This window comes from Pongo abelii, chromosome 2 (assembly GCF_028885655.2).
Source record: "Pongo abelii isolate AG06213 chromosome 2, NHGRI_mPonAbe1-v2.0_pri, whole genome shotgun sequence".
In the NCBI taxonomy this organism is placed as follows: domain Eukaryota; kingdom Metazoa; phylum Chordata; class Mammalia; order Primates; family Hominidae; genus Pongo; species Pongo abelii.
Window position 1 is genome coordinate 13,966,230 of NC_085928.1, and position 22,141 is coordinate 13,988,370.

The window sequence follows — 22,141 nt, forward strand, 5'->3', positions numbered from 1 at the left end:
AGAGGCTCCACAGATGGCATTGTTCTTGATTAACCCACAAGGTAAAGGGTGTGTACTCTGAAACTAGACTGGATCAGTACTTTGAGAGCAGATCTATCATTGGGTGAAGATTCATATTAACCAAGCTCACAAGGCTGATGTATAAGCCAGAAACTCCATATCTTGAGTGCCAAAAGTAACAATGAAACACAACTGCCACAGGACCCTGGAGTGCTCAGTTCAGTATAATCAGTGTAGGCTGATGCACTGGGGATGCCAAGCCATCATCGGAACGTTGCATGATGAACATGTAATCAAGGCTTGGGAAGTCTGCAGAACAAGCCATGGTTCAACATCAGTAGGCCATGATAGGATGGACTAGCAAGAATAGTGCTGGTCCTGTTGGAGAACCAAAGGGCCCTGGTGGGCAGCCAGAGTCTGAATGGGCACCACCAGCTTCTGCTTCAACTTGCCTTTCAGAAGTGCCCTGGCTGGCCAGCACCTTCTATACAATCTTTCTCCAAATTGCACTCAGAACAATTAATTAGGTTTTATATTACTAAATTACAATCGCATTTTAGCCAATATCCCTGAGATTATTTCAAGGTCACACTGATGGAGTCTTTTGCTTCATGTATTTGCAAAACACCTCCTGGCCCATAGATACATATGGTAGATCACATCCTACATGGTACATCCATCCATGTAGGATACATGGATGGACCTAATTGAACCCTCAGAGGCAGCTTCATTTCTATTATTTCCAGGTTCCTGGGGGTGTGGGAGGATGGGCTTCACTGTTACCTCCAGGAAACCTCTATGGGCTAAATTCCCCTGGGCCAGGATCCCCATCTTCTTTTTTATTTCAAGGTTATTTCACAAGTAAAACAGGAATTCATTTGCAGCAACCACCTCATCAATGGCATTGATTGACTTATCAGGTGAAACTGCAGATATCTGCTTTATTAACAGGAAGAGACCACTTTCAAGTGTTGGTTGGAAAGAGGGAGAGAGACAGACAGAGGAACAGAGACACAGAGAGCAGACACAGGGAGCAGATCGGAACAGAACAAGTCCAGGAATAAGAATGCACTGAGCTGCTGCCTTTACAAGGACTTGCAGAAGGAAGTGTAATATGTTCCTGGATTGTATTTAGAAAATTAATATCCACTACTTAAAAAGGAATAGCTCTTCTCCCACTACATGTATCTGGCCCAATATCCTCTTTTTCTTCCCTGGTGTCAACAGCCCATGGAAGAACATCCAGCTTTAGTCCTTAGAAGAAAAAACTTGAAAACTGGCATAGAAATACAACTTATTCCTCAAGTCTCAGACTCCCTAGGCTAGAAGAGATCTTCAAGAGGTCTTTTAGGAATCTCTCTGACTCAAGAACTGATGTGCCTAAGGGAAATTCTAACAGAGGAGACACTTTGCCATTTGGGAAATTCTCACCTTCCTACGTAGTTGTGACATGGACATCTTCTGCTCTCTTTCTCTGGGTTTAATTGAGGGGCAAGGCAATGTCAATGAAGAGAGCTATGGTTCAGATGTATCCCCTCCAAAATTCAGATGTTGAAACTTAATGGCCAATGTGATGGTATTAAGAGGTGGGGTCTTCAAGAAGTGACTAAATTATGAGGGCTTCTCCCCTCATCATGACTGAGATTAGGCCCTTATAAAAGAGAACACAGTATTCAAGGTGCCATCTTGGAAGCAGAGACTGAATCCTTACAACAAACCTGCCAGCTCCTTGATCTTGGACTTCCCAGCCTCCAGAACTATGAGCAATATATTTCTGTTCTTTATAAATTACCAAGTACCAGGTATTTTGTTATAGAAGCACAGATAGACTTAGATGTCTTCAGCTCTCCTATTTTAGGTTGAGTTGCAAGGCAATGTTGATGAAAAGAACCCAAGCTTTGGAGCCAGACAGCCTTAGGTGAGATCTTCGTTTTGAACATTTCTGGCAAATCACTTAACCTCTCTGGGTATGTTTTCACAACTATAAATGGGAGTAACTACTTCCTTTCAGAGTTGTTGGGAGAAATAGAGATTGCATTTGGAAAGTGCTTAGTCAATGAATTTCCAGCAAACTTATACCTGCAAGGGATGGGATGACACCATTACAGAAGTCACCCACCAGGTAACACACCTGACTGGGTTCAAATCACCAAGCATCCCAGCACACCTATGCAGCCATGTACACCATGCCTCCCATGTCATCTAATCAGGCACAAGGCTGCCTCCCTCCCCTTCCTGATCACCTTCCACATAGAAATGCTAAGTTTTAAACTTGAGGTTTAAACATGAGTAGAAACCTTTCAATGACAGACATCAGCACACACACACACAAAAGATAGTGGAAGGGAGCAAGACAAGGCAGAAACTATCCCTAATTAAGGCAATTTCAATCATACAAATATTATATATGTGAAAGGGACTTTAACAGTCATTCAGTGAAATCCTCTCTTTTTATAGGTGGCAAAACTGAGACCTAGAAAGGAGAAGGGACAGGCCCACAACAATGACAGAGGCGTCCTAAAACCAAGGCCTCCTGACTGGGCTGAGGATCCACTGAAATTGACATACAAGGCAAATGCCAGAGGAAGGGAAGGCCAAGCTTACATTTACATAGCCACTATTTTATAAACAACACTGGGATAGGCACTGAGACTTAGGAAACAACTTCCCAGCTTTCCTCCAGGAGCTTAACATCTGTCTAGCTGGGTAGCAAACACCCACCACGTGAAACAGCAATAATGAAAGGGGGTTTGTGATGACAAGTCATGGAATGTCTTCAGGGAGATCAGAGACGGAAACAGGGTGATGTCATAGAAGATCTCTTCCTCACAGGTAGTGGGACATGCTACAGCTTCATAAAGACCATGGCTAGGATGCAAAGAACATTCAAGCAAAGGTTTCAGCAGGAACAAAGTCTTGGGATCTAGATTCAGTATGGTATGTTCTCAGTAAAGACAGAATGCCAGCAGGTTCTGCAAGGACCTGGTAAGTATGTATGTGGATGCTTCCTGGACCTCTCATCAAGGATCATTGAGCTTGGTACTCAGAGCAGAGACTTTCAAGACCGCAAGTTTTTCAGCCATCACCACTTCACAGTCTCTGCCTTCACTCCACACATGCTATCTTTAGCAGTTGTCTTTGTCCATAAGTGTTAGAGAGCAAGTCCCCAGAATATAGGGATCAAATCCAGCTAACTGTACTAACTGTAATCCTATCTTCATCTCATTTTTCCTACCTTAATTTTTCTTCTGCCTCTATTTCATCACCTCCTTATTTTTCTTCATTTTATCTTGTTGTGGTACATTTTTTTAAGCTGTTGTAAATCCCTTTCAAAGCAAGATGGTATCTAAATACATGCCTGCTAGTCAAGCCCATTTGCACAGCAGCCTGACAAGAGAGGCTCTCCAGTCTCTCCTCCAGAAATATCTTGGCCGCCCCACTCACTGACTCACCAAATTCATCCTTCCAGGCCTAGGTCAAATGTTCTACAAACCATTCCCTAACTCCCCCAGGCAAAGCTCACCTCCCTTTCCTCTGAGCTTCAGCTGCATGTGGTATCTACTCCTTTATAGCACTTAGCCTAGTCCACTCTGAAATCCACTCTAAACACTGCTAAAAAATTAATTTTGCTTAAAGCAAAGCAGTCCTATCATATAATTCCCTCACTCCAAAATACTCAATGGTTCCCCATTGCACAATGAAGGACTCTCTCACTTTACTATAGTTTACATTTACATTGTTTGATTTTCTACTTTGTGCTATACACCTAAAAATCCAACCTGCCTGCCTTTCTCAAGCATGCCCTGTTCCCTGCTAAAGTGAAAGGGAGCAGCAGATTTCATGTTTTTCTCTCTAGCACTGACCCTGGTCTGTGCACAATATAGAGGGACACGTGTCGACTCAGCTCTGGGAGATCCCCAGTCTCTCAGACATCTTAACCATGTTCCCTCAGTATTTCCTCCTCCTCCTCCTCCTCCTCCTGCTAGGTTTCCATGAATTCCTTTCCCCCCAGGGTGATCCAATAGAAAGAATGTGGACTATAGAAATAGACAAATAGACTAATTGGTTCAAGTCTTAGCTCTGCCACTTAATAGCTGTGTGACTTTAGGCAAGTTCCTAGCCTCTCTGAGTCTGTTTATCTTAAAAATAGGGCCCAAAAAGGTCATTTTAAAGATTAATGAGATATTTGTGAAAATGCTCAATTTTATACCAAACGTGTGGAGGGTATTCAATAAATACTAGGTATGGTTACTAATGATTATTGTCCTTGCTGTTATTCATGCTTCAACATCCAGACAGACCAAAGCAGGAAGTCAGACACCCACTTTACATCCTCAGTCTTCAGTCTCAATGTAGGTACTGCCAGGGCCTGGAGGCCCTTTTCACATCACAAATCACATTGCTACCTCATGCATCCAGTGGAAAATGTCACATTGTTCCTTCCTGAGACCATCACTCAGTGCGGGCTCCTCTTTTACCCCTCCCCAACTCCTCCAAGCTCCATGATATATATATATATATATTTTTTTTTTTTTTTGTAAAACTGATATGTCCCCAGTGCTTCTGTCAATAAGCATTATTCAACTGCTGGAGAAACGGTGTAAATCAATAAATATTTAAAATCTACCACGCTTCTCTATCATCTCCAGACATGGCAGGGCAGAGGCCTTGATGTTCATCTATGATGAAGGCAGATGGGGAAGGGGGTTTTGCACTAGCTGCCTCTTATTTGTGTCTCGCCTAAGCACAGATGTTGAGTATGTCAGGTGGAAACAGAGGTGCTGCTAGGTGAACTCTAAAGATTAAATCTCACTCTATAGCACACTCAGCAAAAAAGAAGCCCCCCAGGAACTTGAAATGTAGATGGATGTGGGACTGTCATCAGTGTCACTGGGCCAACCAGCCTTTTTGGTTTTAGTTCTAATTTCACAAAGCGGTCTGGATGCTCACATGCTGCAGCCTCACAGGATGTCACGAGGATGCTACCCGTAGAAAGGCAGGTTACACCAAGTAGAGGCTGACAAGGGCCCAGACAAGTATACTGAGTTCCACAGATGGAGGTGGGTGCTTGCCTCCCAGAAAGAAGACCATATCCCTAGCCCCAACTTCTAGAATTGGGATCTAGATCCTAGAACTGGGATTTGGTTAAGTCATCCAAACTTTGTCATCCTGCCCCCTCAGTGATGAGATTTTCAGACTAGCCACTCAGGGTTAAAGGAGGCACTGCCTATGGAGTAGAAGCCATTTGTTCCTCTGTGTAAGTCTAGCTGGGCCCCATAGGAATCAGACCCATGGTTTTACCTCCTTAAGGCCACTGCCAACCAGCTGAGCTATGACATAGGGCCTCAGGAAACATGTGCAGTACATCAGGAGGCAGGTGGGTAGTTATGAGACTATGTCAGGAGTCTCTCAAACTGTGTCTTCACATCCTAGTCAGGCCTCACCAGTCCTCTGCCCAATTCATGCACCCAGAACCCAGAGCAGTTCATCAGGATAACTGGTGAGTGGCTCCCCTGGCCAGCACAGCTGCCCCAGAGCCTCTCTGAAAAAGTGAGTGTGTGTTGTGAACAGGCACCTCCTACCTGCTGTGCCCTCCTGCTCACTTCTCAATTCTGGTTTCCATAAACACATCATCAGTGAGAAAGGCTGACATGGAAGAGAGATACACAGGACATAGACTCTGACATGTCACCCAGAAGTCAGGGATGTGATCCATCTCCCCATTTCTACCCTATCCTAAGTGCACAGACCTATCCCATATCTTTTCTCTTGTGGTTTTTTTTGTTTGTTTGTTTGTTGGGGGTGGTTTTGGTGGTTTTTTGTTTTTTGCTGTGTGCTTTAAATTGATTTAATAAACCATGTGATCTGAGCATCCTAATTTGGCTGTGAGCTTCCAGTTCCACGACCTCTGGTTTGGGTACCAACTATGTGTAGAGCATACTTAAAGGCCACCATTGCATCAGAGTAATTCCCCTTCACAACAGGGGTGGGTGGGGTGGGGTGGGGTGGGGTAGGAAAGAACAGTCAAGGTCAGGGATGTAGGAAGACAGGATAAGTGCTAATATCATATCTGAGGTCTGAGTAGGATTAGGTCCTCAGAAAATATCGTTTTACTGAGAGCCTGGATATGAGCATCCCCTTTCTGGCTCTGCCATGAAGAAGTTGTGGACTAATCACTTTGCCTCCTGGGAACTGTTTTCTTATCTGAAGGAATGAGGCAAATAGACTAAATTATCTCTAATGTCTCTTCTGGAGCCTTCTGGATCTCCCATTTGGGGATTTGAAGTCTGCTCCAGTCTGCACTGCAGCTAACACTGCATCCTTAGAAAGTGGAGTTTGTGTAAAGATACTGGAGCTTATGTAGCTAGAGTATGGAGATCACCTAGCTCACATATTAGTACTGGGAAACTAACTGAAAGTGGGGTTGGAGAAAATTGTGTCTCCTAAAAGCCTCATATTCTCCTAGTCAACCAGGGGCTCCTGTTTGCCCTTCCATCACTCTCCACCCGTTCCAGGCCCACCCTCTGTCCTTCTCCAGCTGGCTGAGTGCCCAAGGCTGACCTAGATGGATCATATGAAGGCTCCCTTGCCCTCTGGCATTCTGCTGAGCTCAGCCTTTGAAAAGCGTGGCAGGAGATCAGAAGAAGCAAGGAGGGTGAAGCGGTGTTCCCTATTCCCGACATTGTCATGGGTGGCCATGAGCTTGCTATGTCGGTTACCCAGGTCACACCTCCTTTTGAGGTTGTTCTTTCACACATTATGGTAACCACTCGCTTCCCTCACTCCTTCAAATCTAAATCCCTCCCCACACCTTTGTAAAGAGTCCTTTCATTAAACCTTCCTTAAGTTACCCAACATGGCTGGGCCATCTGTTTCCTGCTAAAGCCCTGACTGGTACATCTAATGAGCCCATTTTCACCCTAGTGTCATCTTTGAATAATTGATTCACTCTGAAAATCTCTATACTATGCAACTCAACACATTCAGGACTCTCTCTGGTGCAGCAGAATTTCCAGACAGAAGCTGAATTTTCTTTTCTCCACACCCCTCTTCATCCTACCTGCAAAATTTCCTGTGCAACATAGAAAGAAAAAAAATCATAATGGCTAGAACTCTCAGTTCTGAGCACAGATGAGCAACACAACACAATGTTCATGTCATTGTCTAATATGCTCTCCCACCTAGCCTGATGACTCAATATCTCTTCTGGGAGATGACCTGCTGCCCCTCTCCCTGACAACACTCAGGCCACCCTCCCAGGGAAAAGGGTGTCATCAGGGATCCTGGATCCCCATCAAGCCCAGCTCTACTCCTGCTCTCACCAAACTCACCAAAACTGGAAGGTGAGCTGAGTTGGATGTCTCTGACTGGCTTCCAGAAAAGTTACGTTCTCTCTCAGCTCCAGTCTGAGCCTGAAATCTCAACTTCTTGAGGTGGTTTCTTTTTAGTAATGATAATAAAACAGTTGTTGAGAATTTATGGACTAGATACTGATCTAAACATTCCATGTGTTATACAATTCCATCTTCACACAACCCTGTGCAGTAGGAACTTTATTATCTCATCTCATTTTAAAGAGGAGAAAATGGCACACAGGTTAAAACCACATGCCAGGATTTGGGCCCATGCAGTCTGGCTTCAGAGCCTGTACTCTTTCTTTTTCTTTTTTTTTTTTTTTTTAACTAAGGAATGTTTTAGTCATGTGGAAAAGTAGAAAGAATAGTATAACTAGTCACCATAACCTAGACTTAACAATTGTTAGCTTATTGCCATATTTGCTTCATCATTTTTGCTGAATTATTTTGAAGTGAATTGCAGACATCCTGACATTTCACCCATAAATACTACAATATGAATCTCTTAAATATGAGGGCACTCAGCTACAATACCATTACCACACCTAACAAAATTAATTAATAATTCTTAATATCATCTAATAACCATCCTATATTCAAATTTCCCTAACTTCATCCCCAAAATATGTAACCCTTCTGAATTCACACATCCTCCTTGCACAGGGCCGGGCTCATCTTGCTAAAATTGTTGCAGTGTTGGCTCATATGCTGCTGCTGAAGCCACATCAGCACCCAGCCCTATCATCACGATGCTATATGCTCCTGCTATGCTTTTCCTTCTTAGTCTTTGAAAATAAGAAACCTTCTCTCTTACTCCAGAACTCCTTCCACTCAATTCTGGTATAAATCTAGTACAAAGCAGTCTTTCCTGAGTGGAAAAGACCCACCTTCCCAATGTAGCTCCTGCCCCACTGTAGCCAAGACCATGTGAGAGACACAAGTAAACAACACACACAGGACACAGCACTGCTTATGTCCATTGTCACCTACTCAGGGAAGGGGGAACGGAGGGCAAGCTCCCAAAGACAGGGATTGGGGGGTCATCCTGGGGTGAGAAGTCTCACCAAGAGGGGAGGAAATTTTGAGGGGTCAACATTTTGTCCTTGTCTTTGTCTGAATACTCTTTTTCTGGAAACAATGTGTGTGTAGCTCAAGGGGTATCAAGTTGGAAAGAAAAGCAAGGCTGGGCCATTCCAGATGCAGAGAGCTACCTTTGAGATTCTCAACCCCAAACCAAAAAGCCGTCATAACAGACATACCACATTCTCTTCCTCAGTGCCCAGATAATCTGCTCGTACAATGACCATATGGTGTCTTTGGGCACCCTCTCAAAAACCTTTAGATTTCCTCCTCAACCCTGGGTGGGCAGTGTGTGCGGTGGGAGGTCAGCAAGGGCAACGGGCCTTAGTTACTGTTGCTTTCCTTATTGCTTCAGACCTCTTTGAGTAACGAAGAAAAACAAGGAAGAGAGAAGCGGAAGAAGAATATAGAGAAGATGCCATCAAGGCTGCCCTGCCTGCTCTTCAGGAGCTAAAAGTCCTGAAAGTCCCTAGAAGACCTCTACAAACCAAAACCACATGTCCTGCCTCTAAATGGCTGCCACAGAGGAATCACATCATCTCATTTACTTTTTTTTTTTTTTCAGTCTCTCAGCAGTTTAAACTCCTACTTGTTCTTTAAGGCTTAATCAGAATCACCTCCTGAGCTCAGTCCCTCTGGTTTATGCTTCCTTAGCATCCAGTGGTGACCCCATTGCAGGATGTGTAGGATAAGCTGTAATTATGTCTTCTTGGTTGTTTCCCCTGCTAGACTCTGAACTCTTTCAGGCCAAAGCCATCTTACTTATTTCTGTATCCTCAATCCTTAACATGGGGCCTATCAAACCTCAATCATTTGACAAATGTTGGTCAAAATTAACTGAATTCTAACAGTTGTCTAAAATCACCTTCTCTGTCTTGTTAGTGGCACTAAAGTGTGTATTTGTTTACTTAAAACAAAATCCCCTGATTGCTTCTCAGTAGCTCACTTGATAACCAAACTAACTGGAAAGCAACACACATTCAGAACCACGTCTCTTAAAGGGCTGGCCCAGCCTTTCTGATCCCTACTAGCCAAAGTCAGTGCTTTACATATGGAACACCCTCGAGACATGCTTGTTGAATTGACCTGATGGTGCCCGTGATCTAAGCTCTCCAGAGAAGTTGACCATCTGCCAAATATAGCTACAGTGTGTTTGAATTATGTTAAGTAGCTGACAAAGTTCAAGTGAGGAAGAAAATTACCAATCCCTCCTGGAAGTGGGCTGAAAGAAGGGCTTTCTTGCTTCCAAAATGTCCTAACATCTTGCTAAATACTGACATCTGTTTGCCTCCAGCTTGCTGCTCCCAATGTTTGCCAACTGGCCGAGAATGTTTGTGTCTTTACCAACTATCTTCCCCCATCGCACCCACATCACTTCCTTCCCGAGCTGGCAACCTCACAGGCACTACCTTGTAAGCACTATATAGGCACCAAGGGTGAATACCCACCCCTCCACCGAGGAGACCACGCCCCTCGAAATGACCCAGTGTCTCCCCTGTCCTGCAAAAGTGTGAGTAGTACATCATCACAATCACAGGCCCCGTCACCCTCCCCTCCTCTGCTCCTCTTCCTGTTGCCCTCTTAAATCACATATAATCTGGCTGCCATGACATGATTAAAGACACTGAACCCTCATTCCAAGGGCACGAGTCCTCCTGGAAACAGACTGACTGGCATATAGTGTTTGACTGTTGACCACCTCCATGCTCTTCTCTCCTGCTGTTCTCACCTCCGGCTGTCCTAGCTCTCCTCTGCCTCTCCAAGCTCTCCTGGGAGGGCTCACTAACTCCTCTTTTCCTCCCACCCTCCAACTCTAAGCAGTCATCGAAGCTGAACCCTTAGGTCCTCTGTGCATCTAGCTCTCTCCTCCCACTGCCTGGAAGACTTTGCTGCCTTATTCAGACATGTGTTCTTACACTTAAATGTATTTCATTCTTTTTCCTTTACATCCCTCAGTGCTCCGAGGTGACCAGGTTCCCAATCCTACATCAGGGCAACCACAAACCCATATAGCTCACCGGTTCTCTACATATACTTCAGTACCACAGCCTGGTATGTTTTCTAGACAATTTCATTCAAATCACCAGCTGTCATCACAAATTCAATTTCTCCCCTCTCCAAACTAGCTTCCTTTCACAGCATTCTCCTTTCTTCCATTGGGCCTCCATTTTTCTAAGGCACCAAGGAAGCACGTGACTTTAAAAAACAAGAGAAAGTGATGAGAGAAGAAAACCCCTAGAGACCTTTGTATTTAGAAAGTAGCAAGAAAATGTTAATGCTTGCACTCTAATGCAGAGGTTAAAGATGTGGATTTCTAGGACCTGTCCCCAGAGACTCCGATTCAGGAAGACTAAGCTGTGGCCCAGGAATCTGCATTTTCACAATGTCCCCCAGTGGGTCTGATGCAAGCAGCTGTAGGTCACATTCTGGGAGACTGGGTTTTAGCAGTTGGATATAGGATAAAGGAGACAGGGCTAAAAATGTGTAAATGCCCAAAGGTGGCTTTAAATAGAAGCAATAAACTGTTACAAAGCTCTGTTGCTTAGGGATTTTTACTAAAATCATAGAACTAAGATAGACCACGGAGTTTATCTGGTCCAACTTCTTCATTTAACAGAAGAAAAACTGAAGCTCAAAGGAGTTTAGGTGCCTACAGAAGGCCACATAAGTCCAAGGCAGAATGTTTAACCTAAGTGACAAAGGATGTCCTTTCATAGAAGTAGTAAAGGAAATAAGCACACAAACACACTCACAGGCTTAAAACAACTTTTTAAAAATGTGCAAATAAATTGTCTGAAGCTTTTTTTAACATGCAGATTGTGATTCAGCAAGGAGGGGGCCTGAGATCCTGCATTTCTAACAAGCTCCCAGGTGATGCCGTTGCTTCCAGGTCAGCATCCACCCTTTAAGCATCAAGTCTTAGAAAGTAAAATAACTGCTCTTCTGTTGTTCTAAATAAATAGTCTGATTCTTTACAACAAGCACTTGTGCCATGGAATGCAGTCTACTCCTGGTGTCCTCAGCTGCACCGTGTGGAGTGTGTGGACTCTCTACAGTGCTGCCCCTCAGCCCACCAATCACCTGTTGACAGCCAGCAGAGATGGCGCCTAAAACAAAGGTACTCACACCAAACCTCAGCCTCTGACTGTTACTGTAACAACCATGTTGAAAAGTGTCATGGCCTGATGAAAATTGGGGATTTAAAATGATGTAGCTACATACTGTTCTTGAAAACATATTTGGAAAATTAGATTATTTCATTTTGAAGGAAGCTTTCAAATTAAAAATAAATGTCCTTGTCTAGAAATACATGTGGAACCAAACAAGAGGGTTTTATTTGGAATTAGGAAATAAAGCAGCACTTAGTGCCATTGTTATGAACAAAAGCTGGATGACACCCAGAAAAAGAATGGTGTCCTGGCATGGAGGTAGGCTTTGGCACCATATTGCCTGGCTTCAAAACTTGGCTCTGTCACTGACATGTTGTGGGATTTGGAGTGACTCATTTAACCTCAGTTTTCTTATCTGTAAAATGGAGTTATTATGAAAATTAAATGAGTTACTACAGAAAAAAGCACTCAGCACGAAGCCTGACACATGGTGCGCATTCAGTACAAACTGGCTATAAATACTACCAGAGATCTGAGTGCAGCAACGAACCACAGTTTAGTTAATTCAGCAACAGGGAGCTCAGTCTGATCAGTCACAAGGTAGAATTCCCTCATGTATCTGCCTCCCCACGGCTAGTGTCATAGGTGTATAGTTGCACAGGGTCTTCAGAAGGCCCTGTGTTTGGGATTTAAGGCCCTATCGTCACTGTCTCAAATTTCTTAATAATTTAGTTTTTGAACCTATGTTTTGTAAGTGAAGTCTGAGAGAATGAAGGAGCATGTGCTGGGGGTTGGGACCTAGGCTTATTGAGAGTCCACCTCTAGCTACCTGCTCAGGACAGGCTCTTAGCTAACCATTCCCCCAACCATTGGGGCCCCAGGCCTTGCCTGGCTTCCCCACCCCTTCCACCTAGCAGAGGGAAGGTGGAGGTCAGGTACATACACCCCACAATGTCTCCAGGCAGGTCATGGTGTCAGCCATCCCTCCCTTGAGTTGGCAGCACCATCACCACATGCTCAGCAACTCAGCAGCAAGCCTCCTGCCCACCCACAATCCAGGTAGCTAGCACTTCCCTGTGCTTGCAATATCCTTGGAGGTTGCCTCCTCTAAGTTGAAGCAGCAAGTCCATGGAAAGAGAGATACTGGAACAATTTCTCTGCTCCTGGCCAGGGCTCAGTCCTGCAGCTGGGGGAAGCGGGAACCCAGAAGCCAGTAGGCAATGTGCACCAAATCACAAGGTAAGAAGACAGCCAGACACCTGTGAGGTTTGCACTGGCCCCTAAGAGGCTTGTGCTAAGGCAGCACAACATTAAATAACAAATAGAAAACACCATGACAGATCAAGAGAGAGACAGTGAAAGAAAGGAAAGCATTTTATATATTAACACCTACAATAGTACTTTTCTTTGCTATTTTTGAAAAAGAAGCTTCACATTTCTGTTTTGACCCAGGCCCAGCAAATTATAGAGCTGATGCTGACCATAAGCATCTGGCCCCCACCCCAAATGCTCTACTTGGTGCTGCGTTCACCTCCCGCTCATTTTATGTTTGGTGGACCAAGACCTAACCCTTTCTCAGAAAGGACTCCCTGATATAGACTCCAATAAATACCAGTCAGCCTCAAAAATGGTCAGCGAAGCCAGTGGAAAATAGAGAGAAAGAGTCCCTTAAGAATCAAGGCCACTTGGAAGCTAAGAGATTCTGAGGAGAAGTCTGGCAACCTAGAGAATGGCAACCAGGCTGAGGGGATAAAAAGCACCAAAGTTGCTCCTGGAAAAGATTTTCCAACATTTATTCCACTATCCCCATGGTTCCCAAACTATGCACCAAGATACCGTGGGCCACCATAGAAAATTCATAGGGGCTATGTGAATTTTTAAATTTTTGAGGGAAACACATCAATGCTTGGCATCTGTCAGATATTGCATAAGCTACTAGCAAAAAGTAGCTCTCGGTTTCAACCTTAAACCACACTCCATTCCTTTAAATGATGTCATATCTTTGCAAAACTGGATTTGAGGCAATTTCTATGATAAAAAGCAAGCACAGCACAAAAAAATCAATGGAGAACAGGAAATAAGGGGAGCAATATCCAATTTGAGTCCAGCCTCTGAGAAGCTGTGCAGTGCCCAACAGGCACACACATCTCATTAGTAAGTAACTGTGGTTTGTTAAAAATGAAATAAAAGTACTTTTCTTGGGGAGACTGAGGAGGAAATGTTGGTCAAAGAATACAAAATTTAAGTTAGCCAGGAGGAATACATTCAAGAAATCTATTGTATAACATGGTGACTATAGTTAATAGCAATGTATTGTATAGTTGGAAATTGCTAACAGAGTAGATTTTAAGTGTTCTCATCACAAAAAAAAAGATAAGTATTTGAGGTCCTGAATATGTTAATTAGTATAATTTAGCCATTCCACAATTTCAAAATATCATGTTGTATACCATAAATATATACAATTTTTATTTGTCAAAAAATAAATAAGAAAAAAATACTTTTAATTTATATGCATCACTTTTTTCAAATGGCTACTGGATTGTTAGAACATTAGTACTTACTAAGTTGTTTGGATCTAACTACTTAATCAACAGATCTACTAAGTATTCTGTTTCACGTAAGGGTGCCACAGAAAACTTACTGAGATGTTAAGGTACCGTGAACTGAGAAAGTTAAAGGACCTCCACACTACACAATTCCTTTTTTTTCTTCCATAATGAGAGTCTCAGGAAGGAAGGGACAAGGAAGAGGATTACAAGGAGCACATACCCAATGGAATTAGAGCTGGTCTCAGCCAAGTGTAAACTAACAATCAACACAGAGTGACATTTGTCACAATTATGTTTAAAGAAGCTACTTTCAAGATTCAAACTTTAACCTGCATGCTTACAGTATAGAAATAATACAGTTTTTTAAAAATATATACGAATATATAAAATAAATCTAGACTCTTTCATCTTCAGCCTGGAGGATGAATGGTCCAATTTGGAAAAGGTTAAAAGAGATGTTAAATCTATGAGTGAAGAGTGAAAAGACAGATACTAGAGGGAAGCTTACTGATTTAATTGGGCTGGATCAATTCTAGTAAGAAATTCCCAGAAAAATCCAATTGCAGGTCAAGGCTGAAGCCTGCCGTGCTGAGCCAAGCCACAGATAAGGCTAGTGTTCTCAGGTACCATAGAGAGATATGTAGATTCAAAACTTTCAAGCTTGAGAAAGAAGAAAAAGGTAATTGGAGGAGAGTTGGGTCAAAAAGCAGGAAAGGCCCCTCTTGGTTACTGAATAAAAGCACAAAGATAAATGGGCATCTTTAGTTCACAACCTGTTCTACTTGTGGCCAGAAAGACCCTTTGGCCCACCCAATAAAATGAGTGAACTCATCCCAAAGACTCAAGGACTCAAGAACACAAAGATAGGACATCAGCTAAAGACAAAGAGAAAGATATACAGGCAGCTCTGTTATCATGAACTGAAGTGGGGAAATTACACATCTAAAGACCATCAGGCTAAAGGATAATATTCTGTGGGGAATTTGGATGCTGATATGGTTTGTCTGTGTCCCCACCCAAATCTCATCTTGAATTGTAACTCCCACATTTCCCACCTGTCGTGGGAGGAACTCAGTGGGAGGTGACGGAATTATGGGGGCAGGTCTTTCCTGGGCTGTTCTCGTAATAGCGAATGAGTCTCACTAGATCTGATTATTTTTAAAATGGGAGTTTTTCTGCACAAGCTCTCTCTGCCTGTTGCCATCCATGTGAGAGGTGACTTGCTCCTCCTTGCCTTCTGCCATAATTGTGGAACTGTAAATCCATTATAAACCTCTTTTGCAAATTGCCCAGTCTTGGGTATGTCTTTATCAGCAGCATGAAAAGGAACTAATACAGTTGCCCAGTCTCACTTTCTTAATGTATCCAGATAGTTTGACCCCTCAAGTTGAAACCCCAGGCCTAGGGAATAAACCTGGATACTTGCTGTCTCACTGAATGGAAAGGACAGAGGGTCCTTGAGCAGCAGAAATACAGAGCCTCACAGGATGACTTGTTCCAGAGAGAAGTAAGGAGGCAGCAGCTGATGACATCAAGAACTGTGCCTCGGCCAGGTCCTCTCACTGGACTCCACCACCCAGGCCCAGGCTCCTTCTGCTTGGGAGTTTGGCACCCGCACAAGTGCAAGCAGGGCCAAAGCAAAGAGATTCCTCAATCAATAAGGACTGCTGCAGTTAAGCTCACATCTGCTTCCCCTCTCTCTTCCTGCTCCTTCTGCTTCTGCAGATGCCCTGGATGCTGAATGCATCGTATACTGCTTTCCATGATTGAGCTTTCACCATTTCATCTTCTTGGCCTTTATCTACTTCCCTGATCCCTGGCCCCTTGCTGATTCTGGCCAGGCTTCCCCCTCTGGTTCTGACTCTTGATCATTCTATAAACTATGAGAATTTCTTGACCTTTAAAACTTGCTTCTGTTCCCTCAATCCCAGTTCCTCACTCTCTGCCCAGCTTCCAGAATAATGTACTCATACCTGAAGACAGAGTGGCAAAAGAGGGGGTGGTATGGTGGGAGGCACTAAGAAAAAGTACAGGATGGTCCTGAAGGCTTAATCTCCAGAAGAAGAAGCAGTCTGCAGATCGTCCTCCCCACCAGCTCTTCACAAAGCCAAATGTGGTAAGGGATAACTCAATGGCAGTTAAAACTCCCTCTAAGAGAGACGAAAAGATCTGGCAGGGCCAGCTAACATGGATAACTCTGGGGAAAAAGATTTGCCAAATATCCAATTTAAAGAACTTGGAGTTTCTGAGAAAATTCAAACAAAACTTTTCTCCTTTCAAAAAATCCTCTTTATAGACTAAGAGAGGAAACAAATCATGTTGAAGAGTAGTTGTTACATATAGATTATAGCTACCCTAAAATTGTTGACTGAGCTTTCCTGGGAAGCCCATAAATATTTGGTGGGTCCTATAAAAAATAAACTAAGGATACTGTAATTGGCTCAGAACTTAGCTTGTAAAGCTCATCCAGAGACTGGCAAGGCTGGAGGTTTGTTGCGGCTGGATTTCTAATAGCTAGGGACAGATACCAGCCAGTGGCAGGTATTGTACATTTTGTGTGTCATGTCTGAGAACAGGGACTCCCAGGCATAAGACAACCATTATAAGATGCATTTTCCCAGAGTTGAGATAAGCAAAGGAAGACTCTCTCCTAAATTATCAGAGACCCCATAGACTTTCAAGAGATTAAAGGAACCTCAGTGATCATCCATTTCAGCACTTTCACTTTACAGTGAAGAAACTCAGGCCCAGAGAGGTACAGTGGCCTGCCCAGAATCAGAAAGGAAACCAGTGCATAATAGCTGAGAGCAGCATACAGGAATCCCCTTCTCCAGGCTGGGGACATACCCCTTTGCACCACGCTACAGACATAGAACTGCACAAGGCAGCCAGACGACTTGAGGTCTCCACTGACATCCAAAGAAGGACAGACTTCCACTGATCAAATTTTGGGGGGTTCCTCTCCTCCCTCAAAAAAAAAAATAAACACAAATTTCCTTTCAAAAGCTGAGCAATCCTGTAAAATGCCCCCTCAACTACAGCATACACAAGACCTGCAAGGCAAGGGGCTGGCAAAAAGTTAAACAACCCTGAAAGGGAGGTTAAAGAACATAGGGTTAAAAGTCCTGACACTTGAAGAGATAAATTGCCTCCTTTGTTCTTAATCTGCACAAAGGCTCTCCAGGAATTCACAAGGCTCTCACCATTCAACCTGACATATAGGAAGGTCACATTAAATCCAACAGCCCAGAAATGGAAAACTCCCAGAGAACAAAGCTTCAGTACTGAGGGTCCTGGAAGGAATGAGTAAGGTGGGTACCTGGGTGCAGAATCAATGCACAGGAATGGAAAAGATTTGGCATGGGGAAAAAAATGGCACCCACTAGAGTGATTACAAGAGATGTAAAGTGATTGCCCTCATCCTCTGTACTAAAGAGATTTAGGATGGGATTTTATAGTGCCATCTCTGTAGTCAGATCCCATCAAATCTGGAGTTCTATGGCTCTAGGGCCTCCAGGAAACCTAAAGTAGCATGCGATCATGATCACACACTCAGCCCATGAGTCTGTCAGAGAGGACCTCCACTGGAGAGCTGCCTTGGTCTTTCTCATAGGAAAACCCAAAATCTAAGGGGGAAATCACAAACAGGCCTATTCAATGCCCAGAATCATGCTAGATAGAGTAATTAAGGTGGTCTGAAAATATGTCTCAGAGAATGACTTCTATGCATAATAAGTTGAATAAATACTTCAAAACAAACTAGATAGAATAGAGTGAATAGCTGTAAGAGCTTAGAAACTAGGCCAGGGTAGAGAGAAGAAATTAGATGACCTCCTTTTGGATTCAAGAGACGTGTTTAGTGGCATCAGGAGCGGGTAAGAGGAAACATTCTCGCTAACAGTTGGCAGACTTCTATGAACCCTGCATCCCTCCAGCAGTCAGTTGCCCTGGCTCAAAAACCAGACATTACAATCAGATTCTATGGGAATGACAGAAAATTAAATTGTATAACCAAGTCCTATGCATGCCCTCTGCTAAAAGTGATGCATTACAAAATCTGTTGGCAAATGCTAAAAATCATTTCTGTTATCAATTTATGTAAAAGCTTTTGGCAAATGGAATCCAAACCCCCTTCCCCAAAAAGTAACTGTTACACCAGACACAGAAGTTTAGCATTTTACCCTCTGAGATGAGGAATTCACCCACTTTCTTCTTAAAGTTCAAGGGTCCTGATGGTTAATGGCTAACTGAGTAAGCTATTTGCTATAAACTCCACGATTTAAAAGGCTGTATTCAGCTAGATTATAGATGATAAAACTCCTAGAGATCCTTTGGTTGGAACTACTGATAATCACAACCCACAAAGTTAAACTTAAATTTAACAGATGTTAATTAGGACTTCCAGAAATCCAGGTTTCAGGAAAAGAATACATAACCATTCTCAGGAAGACTCACAAACGACTCACAAAGCTCCTACTGCCAAGACACAAATTAGTTCATTAGTGGACAATATAGTCTAGACCACCCTGTTGTACAGATCAGTTGGCCAAAGTTTTCAATTTAGGAAAGGCAGTTTGAAGGTCCCTGGTCTGGTGTCTGGAGTCAGGCAAAATGTAGTAAGGCTGGCTAACTGAGCACCATGAAGATAGGGGCTACCTGTTAGGTAACGGCCTTACAGGTACATTGTGAGGGTCTGCCATAGCTTCAGGGAAGTATCAGGACTGAAACTGGAGGAAAAACTACCCCAGTGTTCTGTGAAGTTTGCATAGCAGCCAGGTAGGGAAGGAGGATATTTAGCATGTTCTCCATTTGCCTCCAGAGGCTTCTGCAACATTTTATTTTATTTTTATTTTTATTTTTATTTTCATTTTTAAGTTATGGGGTCTTGCTATGTTGCCCATGTTGGTTTTGAACTCCCAGGCTCAAGTGATCCTCCCACCTTGGCCTCCCAAAGTACTGGGATTATAGGTGGGAGCCACAACACCCAGCCTCTGCAGCCTTTTAAACAAAGCAGCAAAAGGAAGATATAGAGGAGGATGTGGTACTGCAGCTGATGCTGAAAAAACCCAAGCCTCTCATATGCAGCCATCTCTACCCAGCCTAGGGTTTTCCTGTTGCCTAGAAACAGTCACAAAGCATATTGAAAAGGTTAGCTTAAGTATCCAGGTGCAGGCTCTGTGGCTTATCTAGAACAATTCTTGACCCAAGCCTGACTTCACCCCTATATCTGAGCTTTGCATTTGGCTAGAGGCCTGGGGATTTCCCCCCATTTTGCACATGGCAGACACTGTTCCTGGGAAGGGAAAAAATTAATTTGACACAAGCAATCAATCCCAATGGAATGTTTATGCACAACAAGCCAAGCGGAAATGGATCTTAAAGGGAACACTTCTGCTAGGTGATGGGAATTTTAATGCTGAAAAATGACATTGTGTCAAGAACCCAACACAATCAAAGGAGCACACACATTCATATCCAAAGCATGAGCAACATCATGTGCATGCACACAGCACATATATGCACACGTAAGCATGCAGACTTGCCCCACTTGTGGGAAAAGTTGTCTGAGTATATAATTGTCCAACCGTCAGTCACTCTGGGTTTTTTTAACGTTTTGTAATCAAAATATGTAAAGAGTTTGAAGAATGGAGCAGTGCTAAACCCTTTTACAGTAGAAAGCTATAGTAGCATGTGAAGTGCTCCTATACTCCTGTGTGATTCCTATGATGTCAGGCTTGGTGAAAGCACCATCAGTCTTCACCCACAACCTAAGCCAAAACCTGGAGATTGTCTGAGACTTCCCCTCTCCTTCAATCCCAACATCAACTAGACATTAAATCCTGCAGATACCCCACCATTAAATTTATTACATCATCAACTATATTTCAGTAGTTTCCTATCTAGAATTCCTATCTCCAATGTTGTCCCTCCAATGCCACATTATCCCTTCTAAATTAGATTTTTTTTATTCCATCACTTCAATTACTAAAGTCTTCTATAACTCTCTAATGCTTACGCAATAAAATCCAAATCCAGAGTTGGGCATATGCCTGGAGTCCCAGCTACTCAGGAGGCTGAGGTGCAAGGATCGCTTGAGCCCAGGAGGTTGAGGCTATAGTGAGCAATTATCGTGCTGCTGCACTCCAGCCTGTGTGACACAGTGAGACCCCATATCTTTAAAAATATAATCCAAATTCTAGAATATAAAATCCAACTCCTGAGAAAATCCAAGACCTCACGTCTCTCCAGTCCCTCTCTCCCTACAGTCCTCTAATTCTCCATGATGTTTACACAACTCTCTCCCTTTGCTCACCTTTCTTCCTCTGCTAGGAATGCCTCTCCCCACTTGTCACTATGGATAATGAATTCCTCTTCCAAATGCCATTCAATCATCTCCTACTCTATGACAACCACCATATCCACCAATATAGACTTCATTCCTCATTTATGGCCCCACTATCCACTACTATAGTCTTATCATATAACTGGAATGCTGTAGTGTACTTTTTAGAAATCTAGTATGTTTCCCTCTACCAAAATGTAAGTTCTCTAAAGCTCTAGAAAATGTGGAAGAAAGGAGAGTTCTGCGCGGAAGGAAATGTAAGATAGCCAAGATGGCAGTTTACCCTATTTCTCCTTTTGAGATGCTGGAGTTGGGCTCGGTTTGCACATACACTAAGAAAAGAAGATTCTGGACTGCTTTTTACCATCTTCTCTATCTGATACAAAAGAAGAAAGGTTCAAGGACATGGGATGACAGGAAGACGAATAAGTTAGTCCTCCCTGTACCTTGGAAGAGCCAGAAGAAAGGCGGTCCCTGACGAAGGCATTATCTAGGATGTTTAGGCACACAGACTTGGAATCCAAAAGAAAAGGCTAAGGAAGTGTAGGCTTTTTAACACAGGCCCAGAAACCCCGGAAACATGGTTGTTTGAAAAGTTTCTGAGAACCAAAATTGTTCGAAGCCACTCATTTGCTGACTGTCAGGATGATTCTCCCCAAGGGGGTTAGTGCCCCTGTTCACCATATAAGGATGCTGGGTCACCTCTGAGTTCTGGCATCAGGAGATGGCAGATGAGTCCTGGCATCAGAGAACCAGGAATAAAGGTCCTGAAACCACTTATCACTTGGTTCCTATGCCCCTGGGCTTCCCTGTCCCCCCACCTGCTATCCATTCAGTTCATAATATTGTAGATGGAAGACGCATTAGAGACCTTCTAGCTCAACTCTCTCTTAAGCCTCAGAGAGGGACACACTTGCCCAAGCTCGGCAGTAACAACTGTTCTTCCGAAACCCAGCCCACTGCTCTTTCCACTTGAACCCAACCATCTGACTCTGCCACTTACCTGCTGTGTTATTTTTGCTCAGTGCTTGCCCTGCCCGGCTTGACTTGCCAGGCAACCAGTTTCTCCTCCCTTCACAGGGGACAGAGTTCCCAGTTTCACCAAAGTAGAAATACTGCTCACAGCCCCTAGCACTGTTTGAACTCCATAGCCCTGGATTGAGTATAGTGTATAAAACACAAAAGTTTTCCGCATCAAAAGAGGTGAAAGAATTTTGGATAAAAACAACAGCAACCAAACAACTCCACCACCACAGAAGCAGAAGAACAAAAAATCTAATTTGGGCTTCATTTTTTCCATTGATTTATTACAGACTAAAATTGGTCTTATTTACCACATCCTTGCTATAAAACATATGTTCATGAAAACCCAGACTGATGTTAAAGGAATTCACTTTATTCGAGAAAAACAAAAGTGACTAGAACTTGCCATTGTTGAAAGTTGAAGAGACTTGGAAAGCAGATCCTAGCAAGGTAAGGAGAAACCAGACCCACTAAAGGCCCCTAGCTCAACCATTAGTCATATTTATCAGACCAAAACACCAGCCTCTCAGAAAGCAGAATTCAGCCATGCAGCTCTATAATGTAATCCATCTTCACTCCATCATTCTCCTAAAACCAGGAGCTCCTTGAAGACAGAGACTGCGCCATATGCCCCTCTGTACATGATCTGTAAGAAGTGCTCACTACATGCTTGCTGGA

The 22,141-nt window shown here is 43.3% G+C and overlaps 1 protein-coding gene and 1 long non-coding RNA gene across 18 annotated transcripts in view; one reads left to right on the plus strand and one right to left on the minus strand.

The window, feature by feature from the left end:
* KALRN (kalirin RhoGEF kinase) overlaps positions 1 to 22,141 on the minus strand; it is a 687,608-nt gene that overhangs the window by 647,793 nt on the left and 17,674 nt on the right. The gene's annotated exons all lie outside the window — the stretch shown is intronic.
* On the plus strand, positions 2,811 to 11,739 carry LOC129058457 (uncharacterized). Its single transcript, XR_008523553.2, has 4 exons — positions 2,811 to 2,985; positions 7,186 to 7,343; positions 8,791 to 11,325; positions 11,418 to 11,739. It is a non-coding gene; the product is annotated as an uncharacterized LOC129058457 (long non-coding RNA).